The following is a 15,334-nucleotide window of genomic DNA, read 5'->3' on the forward strand; positions in this document are numbered from 1 at the left end:
ACTCCAGTTTTGGGCCTCCCAGTACAACACAGATGTTAACCTACTAGATCAAGGGGGCAATGGTCCAGAAAGATTATTAGGCACATGATGTAAGGAGCAATGCTGAAAGAAATGGGTTTGTTCGGTCTTAAGAGAACACTGGGGGGGGGGGGGGGGGGGGCATATTAAAGAGGGGAGTTGAAGGCATATTATTATTGAAGGCATATTGATGCCTTCATTTACCTAATGGAAAAATATAGAGAAGATGGAGCTGGAGTCTTCTTGGAAGCGCACAGTGACACAATGAAAGGCAATGAAGATGCATTGCAACAAAGGAAGTTCTGGTTAGTTATTAGGAAAAATGTTTTCACAATGAGAGTAATCAAATACTGGAAGACAGGCCCAGAGGGGATGGGGAATCTCCATCCACAGACGTGCTGAAAGCTCACCTAAACAACTGCCATGAGCATGCTGATCTAAGCTGGCCCTGCTCTGAGGAGGGGCTTGGCCAGATAACCTGCAGAAGTTCCCTCCAGTCTACATTATTTTATGATTATATTCCCTGATTCTATGATTTTGTTCATTCCCAGAAGGAAGTAACATGAACAAAGATATTAACTCTGTCCATGCTCAGACTGGAATGGTAGGAATCCACAGAAATAAAATAACTTCAGACATGTATTTAGGCATCTTAATCAAATGCCTTTATCATAGGACGGAAGACTGAAGCACGCCTGCTACTGCCAAGGATAATGGCTTCTTTGGTGTGGAAAGATCTAGCATTTTTTATTTAAATCAGGTTGTATAAGGCAACAACCAGCTAAAGTCCATGCTACTTTCTTTTAGCAGTACTGACCTAAATCTTTCTTACAGTCTTTTACCAGTCAAAAGGGGTGTGAATTTGCATTACACACTGTGGTCTACATAATTCACTAAACATCCAGAACCTTGTTGGGTGCAATTAAAAAGCTTCAAAAGCTAAGTTACTTTGTGGCCTCCTGTTTACCTGTTGTTTTCATGAAAAATTAAACTGGCTGGAAAGAAGGTTCTTCTCTGCAAAATAAGGCTCTTATTCTCCAGCAGGACCTGCCCTTGTATTTTCTTCAGTACTTGATAAGGTATCACTTTGGTAGGTATAAAGGTCTACAGTCGTACATCCCTTTGAAGGAACAGACTCTACATAAATCAAAAAACCCCAAACTCATAATGAGGTATATAGAAATCTGCTACTCAGGCAAAACAGTCTGGGTTCAGCAGACTGTTCACCACATGGAACAGTTCTGCAGGTCTGGATTTTGCGTATGCAATGATGAAAAAAAAAAAAAAAGCCTTGAGTACACCACAGCTACATAAAAAAAAACCAAACAAACTTTTCCAGCAGAAGTAAGACTTGAACAGGATTTTTTTTTTTTTTTTTTTTAAACAGAATTCAGTTTCCTTGCTGCTACCCCCTTACTAAAATTGCTCCCACAGGAATATAATTTTGCTACTTGTGGATGTTAAAAAACAGTGAAGTGTGACTATTAGATTATTACTAAGTTGGAACATTTCTGAAACAGTAGTTCGCTCTTAGGAAATTGAAAGTATACTGGGTCCACCAGTCTTTAATGTCGGAGAATGAAAGACTTGCCCCTCCTGGTATGTTACAAGTGGGTTGTGAACCTTACTTTAAGACCCTGGCTTTCAGTTTATTAAACTCCTTAAATGCTTATGTAAATATATCCATAAAAGCCTCCAATCTCATACACAGAGCAAATGGTACTGTCTCTTCTGCATCCTGCCTTGCCTCATTTGCAACCATGTCCAAGTTCCCCCTCAGCATGGAGATATCACTGGAAATGCTCAGATGACCACAACAGGAATTACAGGCTCCTCTTTCGGTTACAATAGCAGGCATGAAATTAGGAATAATCTCCAACAGATTTCACATGCAAAAAAGCTTCCAATCCTATATCATCAGCTTCCAATAAATCTTCCAGACAGAATTATTATGATTTGTGAATAAGGGCTTCCCACTTTACCTGTACCCATCTTTTGAAAGTAGTCAATCCATAAAAACTTGTTGACATAAATGGGAATTCAATCCTTCTCAAATGAAAAACAGACAGCTACAAGGTGTGGTTTCTGAGAAAGAGGTCCCTCCACAGAAAGAAGGCTGGAAGTTCTAGTATAATTATCCTCTGAAAACAGAATAAAGCTGTACAAGATGTAATTAATGTTCTGTAGAAATAATTATGGGTAGGGAAAATTAAGAGTGGACAGGCATCTTTGTTCCCTCTATTGGGTCAGAGAATCTGGTTATTAAATACTTTAATAAAATAATGTATTTACATAGGACCTTGCCTCTGACCATCTCAAAACTTCCTATAAACATTCAGCAATTAAGGTTCATCTGCCTTATGAAACCGACATTTATCTTCTATTTTTAAACATGTAAGGAAGCTATTGCTCAGAGTTTGATTTGACTGTGCTATACTATGTCTCTGTCCTGCCAAAGGAACATAACACTTGCAGTACTTCACAATCATGAGACAAGGCAAGAGGCTGTAATAATTCCTTTGACCCTATAATAAACCTGCAGCTGAAGAAAGAAGTGACTTACTCAACATCAAATAAGAAGGACCTGTAAAAGGTGCAAGGAAATATGTAAAATGGAAAAAGTTAGGCAAGGGAATTTCAGCATGCAGCTCAGTATCTAATGTTGCTTTTTGAGGTCCCTCAAAGCCCAATCAAAAGAAAAGGTGTAGAAAAAGAAAAATGCTATAAGAAGTCTTTTATAGTCAAGGAAATTCTACTTGCCAAGAGATTCCACCAGTGCAAGCTGAAGATTCCTGCATGTCAGACCTGCTTTCCAGATAGCCAAGCCTCTTGGAGGATAGATCTTACCTCTGTTTGTGAATAAGCTTTCCTTCTTGGTATCATTGTTATACACTCCTCATAAATAAAACACATTTTTATACCCAGGAATAAAAACAACTATAACATCACACTATCAGGTTTGGTGACATTCATTGCATCAAGATGACCAAAAAAAACCCGCCAAACAAAAAACCATCAAGAGATAGGATGCGAAAGTTATTTTGTTTTTATACACAGACAAATTAATTAATATTGCTACCCTACAGCTGCCAGAGTAAATCTAGTTTCAGCACAACCAATTGAGCTGTGTTTGATTTTTACACTTTTTTTTTTTCCAGTAACCTGCTCTTTAAAGGCTAAAATTCTAACAGATTCTTATAGTGGCTTTCTGTAATTTATCATAATTCACAAAGCAACAGTCTTAGTGAATGCTACTTCATTAGGACTGGTACCGGATGAAGATAAATACATGGTAGATCTACCCATCTATGAGATAAGCTTGCATGAACATGTTGGAACCAGAGACAAAGAACTGTTGGACTCAGCATTTTATTCACTTGCTGTTACTCTAAACCTATTCAGGTCTGCAAACCAACTCCATACACCTCATTTTAAGATGGACCAGAGACTCCTTTGCAGCAAGTTGTGGGTGCTCTTCTGTCAGGTGGCTGGAGATAGGACGAGAGGAAATGGCCTCAAGTTGCGGCAAGGGAGATTTAGGTTAGATATTGGGAAAAATTTTTTTACTGAGTTGTCGGACATTGGAGTAGGCTGCCCAGGGAAGTGGTTGGGTCGCCATCCCCGGAGGTATTCAAAAAGCGAGTGGACAGGGTACTCCAGGGCATGGTTTAGTGGGCATGGTTGATGGTTGGACTCGATGATCTTGAAGGTCTTTTCCAACCTAAATGATTCTATGATTCTGTAAGTTCCTGCCTTCCTGGGTTTCCAGTGTGTCAGACAATGTGGTTCTGATCCACAGTCTGTGAATTAAACTGGATTTTGTGTTGGACCCAGTACTGAATTCAACAAGAGCAGCACTCAGCCTGCATTAATAGCAGTTTTATTCTGTGGCACACTGAAATACAAGTGCAGGGAGCGTAGCTGGATGACGTTTACATTTCTGCTGTTGACTGGAGCATTCCAATTGACTTGCTCTGTCTGTCTCTCAATGGATCTATTTATTCAGGCCTGCATACAAAATGCAAAATTCTTTCCCATTTCTTGATAGCTTATAATTACATTAAAATGTCTTTCTCAAGAAATGATCCTAAAAAAAGGGGGGGGGGGGGCAGGGGGGCATAGCATTAATTCACAGGTTTACAGAAGTGACTGGTTTTGTTCTTGAGTATGTGTAAAGAACCAGTTACTTCCCCTTCCTTAAAAACATCACTTCACTGCGAAGAAGAGTGCTTCCAAGTCTCAAGCTCAGAAGACTGGGTGGTTTTCCAAGGCAGACGTGAAGGCACAAAGGAAGATGCTCATACTCCAATCCCTACCCTACAACTCTCCCCATGGTCTCTTGGGCCTGCCTAGTTCCCCTAAACTCCTTTCATTCACCCCACCTCTTCCCTTCAACCTGTTCTGCTTCCCCCTTTCTCTGAGCAGAAAAATGGAGGTTTCTCTAGATTGATGGGAAACTTTTGAGCTGAGTCTGAAAAATTAAGATTATTTCAGACTATCCCCTACATCCTGCAGGGTCATGCATGAATAAAAATATCACCGTTTATAAAGTTACATGCTAACACAGGTTACGGTACTACCGTTAGCACCCATATAGATAGTATTACATGTGTTCATTTGGCACGCACACTCTCTCTCTCTTTTGCTTTTATATGGTACCATTCCTCATCTCCAAAATTGCACAAGGTTTTCTTTGAAAGAAGTATCACAAAGAAAAGAACATCTAAGAAAAAGTTTCAGACTCTTAAAAGGAGATACCTTGCACAATGGCAGGAGGAAACAGTAAAAAACGTGCATTTGGGAAGGAGTTTCAGCACTGTAAGAAGAATCATTTCTATCCCTGAATACAGTGTGAACATAGCATTACAGGCTTTATACTAAAAGCCTGTACATAATACTGATTCCACTCAACAATGTTCCTAATCCAATGCATTCTGCAAAACCCACATAAAATAGGGAAATGACAATTTCAATGATCGTGAACAATACAGTTGAAGGTTTGTCTAGCTTTGAAAATGTAAATAAACAAAAAACTTGCCTCTGCATGGAAACACTTTTTATACTAGTTTAAAATAACTAAGAGCTTTTCTCTCAGCGTGGCCAATGTTAGAACATGTTCAAATCTATGTACTAGTGATGGAAAGTAGACTTTAGACTTTATAGCCCTTGCTTTTACCAGGATACACCCTTCTTAACTCTCTGTAAGTTTTCATCTGCCTTATTTTGAAACTGAAGCACATTGCAGACCTACACAAGCATTTAAAGGGTTTATTACTCATGATGGCTATAAGCAAGAGTAGCCCGAAGCATGTGGAAAGAAATTCCCTTCTTTTTGCTCTTTTTTCCTGTTTTGAGACTCATGTTATGGGCTTTGATCTCCTTCCCCGTTCTCTTTCTCCTTTGTTGCTAAAGTAAATGGTTGACTTTTTTTTTTCTTTTGCAGTTTCATCACTTTAGTGCATTACACCATTTGGCACAGGAGACACAAGGAACCACATCAAATAAAAGCACGTGACCACAAAAGCTGCCTTACCAACCATGATCCCAGATTTGCTGCCAGTTTACCATTTTTCAGACTTGCTTGACCATAACCAAATCTTCCTTATCACACAAACAATGTGGTGCTTGGCAGAAGCCTTGGGATAGTGCTTCAATCAGCAATACAGAGTTTAACAGTAAAATAACAGAACATTACTCTTGTTACTGAAAAATTGGTCAGTCTAGGTTTGCAACAGTGTTTTCTCCCCTTTCTAGTAATACTCCATTTAAAGCAAATTAATTAATAGATTGCTTGTCCACTCAAATCTACTATAAGGTAAAGTTTGGCCACAAGAAAAGTTTCCATTCTATTTTTGAAGAAACAATTTTTACTTATAATTATTTCTAATTCAACATTGGCAAAACACAAATGTATGTTTTCAGCTAACATATAATCTGAGGTATCTACATTGTTGAGTGTACAGAAAAAAAATACAATCACAAATAGACCTAGAGAGAAAACTACGCCAAATCCACTTATTTGGAGAAAGAATCCCAGTCAAACTCAGACTAAAAATCTGGCCATTAGAGCTGAAAGGATAATACCATCTTTTTTCCTTGACCTACCAGAGGTTCAGGGTAAATACCTCTGAGCTCCTTCTGACTAGTGACTGGAAAAAAAGTATGAAATAATCACTGTAAAAAGCAAATACTAAAACCAAAATGTATTTTAGTTTCACAGACTGTGCAGAAAACTGCAGGTCAGACTTGCTGAGCTTTATTTGCAGCTCTTATGCTGACTTCATATGTTCTAGCAAGTTATTGCAACCAGTCTGCTTCTCTGCTTGCCCACCTATAATGTCCAGATGCTTATACTGAAGTACACTTAATAACACTCATAGAATAGTATAAAAGCTGTTTGGGTTATTCCAACTTCTGTATTCTGCTGAAGGTAAATTTGTAAAATAAAAAGCAGTTTTCTATAACGTATTTCCCATTTTAGATAAAGTGGCTATACCAAAGAAAGACTTACATTAACTGTACAGATTCTGGGTTCTAGCAGACTTTACCCTAACAAACCATAGGCACATGTAACCTAACTTACACACAAACCATAGCCTGGGTGATCCAACATTGAAAGATTTATGGGGAGAGGAGCTCTGGCCCCAGGATTCTGCTCCTCCTCGAGAAAAAAAAACCAAGAAGCATGAGATAAATAGATAGCTAACCCTATAGTTAAATTAGAGTATGTTTCTTCTCTTCCCTTCCCTGGCCAGACTCAGAGCTGGAAGGAGAAAAAACAGATACTCTTGCAGTATAAAGCTTTTCTTACTGCTACTTGATAGTATAAAAATCTGAAAACGCTAGTATTTCCTCTGTAGGAAGGAAATGAGAATATGAGAATCCATATCAAATGATGCATAAAGAGGACTGAGAAGTTTCCACTGATGTGTTGAATGAGTGAAAACCTGGGCTGCCAGCGATGGAAAAGGTTGCTCTCCACAGTCCTCAGACATGGCATTCTCTGAAGAAAAAAACCATGCAAGGTTAACATTTATTACCCAGCTGATCAGACACTTCATGTTACACAGTGGTAGCACGCGGTATACAAGCACTCTGCCTACAACAGTCATCACACATTGCTTTCTTCTCTGAGTAAGGGGACCCGCTTCTATAAATTGATCCATAGCTTACAACAGACAGCCTGGGCAGGCAGGCAGCCCAGCAGAATCGATTGCCCTCTGGGACCTCCATCATACCTCAAGGTACAAACTTCAGGAAAAGTCCAAGCAAGTGCAACAGAACTTATCAGCAAGGCTTCAATGTGTGCAGTGGTTTAAAATACAGGTTAACTTAACTGGTGTCAACAATATCACTCTATAAAACACCACACAATACAGAAATGTTGGTCACTTATTCATTCTGCCAACATAAAACCAAAGTGAAAAGTATAAAAGCAATATATTCCAAACTGATTCAAAGAATAACAAACCCCCTTATGCTTAAAATATAGAATTATTTTTCATAATACAGTACAAACAGGTTCAAAAAGTTCCACAGGCTATAAAGTGAGTGTAATTCTCTCTTAAAGGCTCAAAAATTCTGACAAATGTTGCTTTTGTGTTGCAACTTACCACATTTATGCCCCCCTTCAGTTTTTTCCGCAAAAACCTCTATAGCAAGGTGTATTACAAAGGTAACATGCTCAGTCATTTAGGGCAAATAATAATGAGAATCCATATCAAATGATGTAAGAACTGAATTTAGGGACACTTTTTATGATCTTGAAAAAGTAGTTTTGTCGTCCGTCCGTGTCCCCCCCCCAAATGTATTAGTTATTAATTCTCCATCAGGACAGTATTATTTAAGGAAAACAGTTACAAGAAAACCTGAACAAATTGCTAGATGCCTCACGGTTTAAACAGGAGGGGATGGTTCCTGTCTCAAAGAACTTTCGCAGTCCAGTATTTCACACTACACAGCACAGTGAGAAACTGAAAAGCAGGGACTGAACGACAGGGGAGGAAGAGCACGGGTTGCAGCAAGGAGACTTAAGACTTCAACACTTACAATGGAGAAATATTTATTTCCAAACCATTTTGCGTATTTCTTAAAGGAATCGCGGCAGCAAATTAATAGAAATCTGAGTGACAAGTGAAGAAAAGTCAGAGAGTTTCACAGAGAAATGCAATGAGGAAATAACAGCCAAAAAAGCTGCAAACGACCAGGAAAAGTTGTAGGAAAGAAAGGCAGACAAATGGAGCAGCAGCAAACATTACTGAACAAAAAAGGTACAGATAAGATAAGCAACCTGGGCAGATAAGAAAAGAAAGAGAACACTGTGCAGTACTATTTTATTTTTACTTCCAAAGAAGTTAAAAAAGCAGTAAGTGAAGATTAAAGAAATCATTTAAGATGCCAGGAGAAAGACCATGTAGCCTAACCTACTGTGATTGTCTTGTGTATGGATCTCAGGAAGAAGAGCAAGTGTGAAAGAGGCTGGAGACTTGTCACAACTAAGGCAGAACAAGATTTTGGCTGAAGAAAGAGTGAACTGTAAACTAATTGCAACACTTTTTCACCCTGCACTGACTTGAGATGCCAACACAAAACTGGGAACTTGTTTAAAATGATGCACTATCCCCATTTCTCCTTCACATGGACTGTGAAGGAGAAAAAGTTGAGTCTGTTACCTGAAAATTTACTTTTCAAACTCCTGTTCTTCAGAAACATACTTTTAATGGCACTACCTGTTTTGCAGATATATTTATAACCACCTTAACTGTGAATATATTGAAGGTTGTCTAAGTAGCAGGTAAAATATTACTGGGCATTGGCTCTTCTGCTTCAAGGGAAAAATGTATTGGCTTGAAGTGCTGTCTCAAAGGAACTAAAAATGGCTTACACATATCATGAAGGCAGGAGCTGGGAATTGTAAACTTTTGCATAAACAAGTAAAAGAAGACTAGAGCGCTGGTACGCTGTGGACGGTATTCTCCTCTGAAACAGCAGGACTCAATAAATTAATGAAAGAATTGAGGATTTATTTATGGTGAGGATCATTGGAAATTCCTCTGCACTGAAGCCTGGGTGGTATGTTACACAGTGCTGATCTGCTCTTTTGTAATCCACTTTGGTTTAGTGATGGAGATCTCCCAAACAATCCCATTGAACAGAGTATTTATCACAAATCCATGTGAATCTTCTCTTATTACATAAATAAATAACTGTTCTAAGATGGTATCAGTTATATTTACAAATATATGCCCTATGTACCTGTAATTTCTTATCAATCTTCTGGCATGCATTCAATAACATCCAGCTTATTATATTATGACTGTTCACACGGCAGGTAATTTTCTAGTACTTGTACTAAGCCCAGCTAACCAGCAGTGTCTTTATCATGAAGCAGAAAAATGAGTCTCAAAAAACTGCACGACTCCATTGCCTTCCTTGCTTACTATTTTCACCTTTTTCTGAAGAACAGTCATTTCCTATAACTTGCAGCCTTTTACGTTTTATGATTGCACTTGCTTATATTGATCCTTATTTTATTTATGTTCCCTAATCTACTAGTCAAATTACAGTAATTATCTCTTACTGTTAACCTTTTCCTGATATTGCTTAGCGCCTAGCACTTCCAGGGACTTAGTCATTTTGCAAGCACGCTACTTTTTGCCTCTGTGCTAAGATAGTGCTGTGTTGTAGACATCCAGTAATCCTTATTTGTGGATCTCTTCTATCTGGAGAAACATTTCCTGTAAGAAACATCCTGTCCCCTGCATCATCAGCATCACATTTGATTAGCTTACATGAAGAATGAGAAATGCAAAGTAGTGAAAGGATAAGAAATCTTGCAGAAAAATTTCAGAAATGAAATAAGAGCAACATGCTGGAAAACTTCTGGATATGAAGTTGAGCATTTGGTCATCGATAAGAATGCCCGAGGGAGGAAGAAAGCTAGAGGAGAAAAATGTTTTTCTTTCATGTATCTGGCTTCTGACGCTGATTTCCACGTGCACGCAGCATGATTAAGTGGCATTCTTGCTCAGATCTTGAAATTGTCTTTATCTTATGTTCACAAACAATATGGAATGCTACAAGTCTGGTCTGGTGCTCCTGCTAAATGCTCCAAGAGGCCCAGTGAGCTCAGGTTTTATGTAAGCCAAATACATTCACATGTGGACGCAAGGCAAGAGAACTTAAGTTTTTCATGTAAACACAGCCACTGTGGTTTCACAAGCTAATGAGAACCATGTTAAACCCTTACTCATTTTGTTAAATGAGTATCATCTTGTTAGATGATACAAATCTTCTCGGATGGTTTTTACAGCCCCTTTCAGAATCTTTACCACAGGCATTTGGGTAAGTGTGTTTTGTTCCTATGAACACAAATAATTCAATATTCATCCTAATATATTCTCTTCAAAACAGAGGAAAGCAGAGCTATGCATCACATTGTACAAACGCAGCCTTTCGTAGGTGGAAAGACTGGGAATAATTCTCATAAGAAAACACTGGCACTTTGAAACCCTGGTTTACATCAGAGGTAACAAAGGTTCCTTCCGTAACAAGGTAGACACAGGCCTACTTTTAAAACAAAAAAGGAAAGGCAGAAAATAAAACCACAGGTCTTCATCATGTTAAAATCAAAGCAGGGACCCCATACACACAGAAGAAACTGGAAATTTTGTAGTTTGTAACTTACAGCAGCGCTTTGTTGGGTCAAAAGGTGAATACAAGCATTCCCAGGATTTATTTTCACTGATGCCTGGATTTTGTTCATGGAACAGTTTCATTACAGCACGTGCTGCAAGGCAAAGACTGGAGCAAAAACCATTTTCACAAAGATTACCCTCTTCCCAGAAGAGATTATGAATGCATATTATAGTGCACACATAGACATCAGTCAGGCCTGAGTCAAATGTACACACTTGCATCCCTAAATCTCCTTTAATGCAGGCCCTCCTTCCCTTAGAAACTGCAAATACTTACATGGTCACTGAAAGACAAGAACTCCAACTTTATGTAGTACACCTGATCACCTTTTAAGGGTTTGATTAATATTACTTAATGTTTAAGGGCTTGAGTGCATTTGCAAGTGCTTAGATAACGGAGTGGCCTAAATGGTATCTGCAAGCAGATATATTTACAAATAAATATCGGATGCTTTGATAAACTAGCCTTTTTAGTTGAAGAATAAGATTTTCAGAAAGCTTGTCAGCTTTTAAATCATTTACGTTCTGTCTTATTAAAAGACTGAAGATATTAGGATTCTACATCTAGAATAGCTTCCTAAATTAAGTCTTTTCTTTTTGGAAATTATATTAAGGCTCTTGAATCCTACAGATATGTTGAAAAAAAAAAAAAAAGTTATGCTGCCTCAAGCACTAATCAGAGAAGTTTTAAATAAGAATAATGAAGGAATGGATTAAAATATGAAACAGCATCAACCTTGCTTTCTTGCTCCATCCTCTTAAAATGTTTGAACACCATTTCTCTCTTTGTTTTCTTTCCCAGCTAGTTCTTCCCTCTATCCCTTAGCACTAACTAATTTGTGTATCTGGTACTAAATGTATCAGCTATGCCAGTGTAAAACCAATACTGCTACAAATACCCTCTAAAAGGATAACTAAAAAAGGTAAAATAAGTAATTGAATGAGGCACATTCTATGAACTAAAATTAAAATTCACAAGAGATGAGAACTTCTTCAAAGAAACCTTTCTGTCAATGGCAGCTTATTTCCAAGTCAAAGATCTACCACTGGTCAATAGAGACTTTTTTTACCAAGATAAACTGTGTAACGAATCCCATTATATTAACACTTTGTTTGCTCCAACTTCCTGACACCTAACTGTCAATTTATTAGTTATATTGAGACTTCTAGATTGTAGACTGATAATCACTCAATCTGATGAAGACTACGATGTCTTGCCAGTATTTCTATATGTTCTTTTATAAAGTTCTTCCATAAAGGAATACAGTTTTCTCCCTTGTTTCTTTAAAAAAAACCAAAACTTCTGTATTGTATGCAATGATCTCCTAAAAGTATCAGGTTTTTTATTGACTTGACATTTAAGTGAACTCTAACAGAACTCTTCCTTCACTCAAATAACTTCAACAATCTAGCAAGTTTTCACCCATTATACAATATATGGGACAAAATTTTTTACTTATTAAATCATAAGTGGAGTGGCTGCTAACACTGTCCCCTGTGTGCCCATGATTAGGAAGCTGTTGCAGTTATCTTGTATGGCTAAATAACAGAATGTGGTTATCAACGAGTTACAGAAAAAGAATTTATGCCCAAGGTGAAAATATTCTAATTTTTTGGCTGAGAATGTTTATATTGTAATTGCCTGTGGCTGTTTCTACCAGCAATAAATATTAGCATGGTGTTGGAATCTTCAGTGTTATCTGTGTATATGTCTGTACTTTTATTTCTTTGTAGTTCTTTAAAGTTTGATTTCTAAAGTCCTTAAGAAAGAGGCTATGCTACCAAACAGTTTGATTTCCCTCACCACCTCCATCCCTGTCACTGAACGACACGACTGGCAACCTGTAGCTTGCATGATGAACTTTTTCAAAGTTGTGTTAATGTCATTTGATAAATCACTGTAACTACAAAACAAGCTACAGTAATATATCTAAACTGTACAAACTAAAATTGATTGTTTCCTCTTCAAGATTTCTTCTTCACATGTGCATGCTTTAAGTTTATGATCTTCCACTTTAATGTCAAGTCACTAGACTGCACTGGAAGCCACAAATTCTGTGGTTTAATCCCATGCTTTCAGAAGGCTATACCTCTTCATGATACAACTCATAATTAATGTTTGCTATTTCCTTGGGATAATCCAGTGCAAATTTGACATTCTTCTTTAAGCCAGAAAAGAGACATGGCTAAGAGTGGCAGAAAAAACATGGAGCATCAGAAGATTATTTAAAAATAAAAGCACTGAAATAGCACTACATGTCTTGTTAAAATACTTTTCACCCTAAGGATGTAAAGTGTTTCCACAACACATAATACAATTTCTGTATAGTGCAGAGACTGCTTCAAATCCTTTCACATACAATCTGTGATACAATTTATGTCAGGGAATGAATACTATCATATGCTACTAAAAGCAAAGTAGAACTCATGACTACTTCAGAAGCCGAGTAAGACCAGAATTTCTCAAGGAGGTCCTCAGCATAAGTTTACTATTGAGTCACTTCAGTTTATCCAAAATTCTTCCTTCCATCAACTAATAACATCACAGTGTCAACAAAATCCCTTGGATATTTGCTGCTAAGGCAGGTTACCCATTTTCTCACTTTACAAAATTTAAAGATGACGTTGCACACTGTCTACACTATCTATCTATAATTGCAGAAGCACATGATTGCGGACCTAGACAACTTTCCATGCTTTTTTTATTCTGAAGATTTGTTGCTCACAGAAGTTATTTTTGAATTGACTAAAGAATGTAAAAAATGAAACCTTCAGTATTATTTAAATCTATAAATAGTTTTTTAGAATTCTATTTTACCTGCTAAGCCCGGAGCAGGAATAGCTGATTTGGGGCTTCTACATGCTTAGGTTATTATTTTATTGTGAAGACTGAAGTTCTCAGAAATCATATGCTCTTTGCTTTTCCTTCTGTTTCCTGTCTTCAGCATACAGGCCATCATTGGATGTTTTTAAGTGAATTATAATGAATGTGTTAGCTTATGAAGATTTTAGGTCTGCTGCAAAGTTGGAGTAAAAAAGAAAATAACAAACTGACCCTACAAGAACAAAAAAAATACAGTTCTGAATTTAAATCTAAACCTTTCTGTATATAGCCTCTGTTCATTGGGCTTCCTTCTTCCAAATGCCTGGAGGCCTTGCCTTTAATAACTACTACTATAGTTAGTGTTTCTTTGGCTACTGGTCAATTTTAGTTTTCCTTAAAAATTGCAGGGGTTACACTGACACCAGAAAAATCTTACTCATCTCCCTCTTCCAGATTTTCCATCTTTCACTAAGAGGTCAGGGTGACGATGCAGTTCCAGGATAGTATACATGCCCAATTTCACTTCAGATTAAGAATCAGCCAGAAGGTTTAAAAAAAAGCAGCTGTTTTGTAATGCAAATGAGGGAATGATATATTTGATCCTCTTTTACTTAGGTAAATTCTTATCCACCTTGGTTTAAACTAGAAATGTGCTTAGAACCATAGGATTTGGATCTACTGTACCTAATAATATTGTTTTCATGCTGAAAAAGCAAGCAATAGTGAGATGCTATCTTTAAAAAAAAAAAAAAAAAATCTAATTCTGACTTCAGGAAGGACAGCAAATCCAAGAATTGCTCTTCGTTTATCCTTCTTCTTTAAATACACCAGTTCAAACTTGGCTTTTGTATATACTGGATACAATGCACTATATACAGATTTTTGTTATTATAACCTTGAACACATAAATCCTTATCTGAATGTCTATTGGAATTTGGCGATAAAATGAGATACTGCCTTTACCCATATAACCACCGGCATCTGTATGAACCTTGTACACATGTACGTATACAAAATGTGTAATAGTAAGTCAAATAACACTTTTTTTTCTTTTTCCAAAAATCCCCAAAGAATCACAATTTCAAAGTTTAGTTCCCACATCAATAGTAATTTGTTCCTCTTTGGCACATGTGCCATAACACCACAATGTTACCAATGTTAATGCCATACCAATATGATGACCTGCTAAAGGTTGATGAATTATTTCTTTATATTGCATGAGTTTTATGTGTGAAAACATCAGCTATAACATTCCAAGGATGTAATCTCTGGATTTTGTTTATTCCTGAATACCTGCCATTCAATGTTTACCTATCTGTATTTGCTTATATCAGGACTATTCACAGCATAAATAACAAAGAAGTTCATGGGTAGCACAGTAACAAAGTTCGGTTTCCAATGGACTTCTACACTGCATCGGATTGACTTTTTAACTGAGTTGTGTTAAAGCCACAGCACAGCATGAGCTCACTCCTTATTAAACATCAGAGAAACCACACAGGAAAGATGTCCTAAATGCCTTTGCCAAAGGAAAAGCTTCAAATGGTGTTCATGCCTTGTAAGACATCAGAGAATACATTCAGGATACAAATCTTGACTGAAGAGAGGGGTTTTTTTCTGATGTTTAATAAGGCATGAATTCTGACTGAAGCAGTTCCTAGGATTAGAATATTCATAATTTATTTCTCCCCTATTGACTCTCTGTTCACAGAATACAGTTACGCAGGGGCTTCAGCCTTTCATTCAGGTGGTAGTAACAGAACCTGCCTCTTCTAAGTGGTTATATTCCTGAAAC

At 37.4% G+C, this 15,334-nt stretch overlaps 1 protein-coding gene across 2 annotated transcripts in view; it reads right to left on the bottom strand.

Annotated features, from left to right (window-relative positions):
* BABAM2 (BRISC and BRCA1 A complex member 2) overlaps positions 1-15,334 on the bottom strand; it is a 179,185-nt gene that overhangs the window by 43,562 nt on the left and 120,289 nt on the right. The window lies entirely within an intron of this gene.

The sequence above is a fragment of the Harpia harpyja genome, chromosome 13, assembly GCF_026419915.1.
Source record: "Harpia harpyja isolate bHarHar1 chromosome 13, bHarHar1 primary haplotype, whole genome shotgun sequence".
NCBI lineage: Eukaryota > Metazoa > Chordata > Aves > Accipitriformes > Accipitridae > Harpia > Harpia harpyja.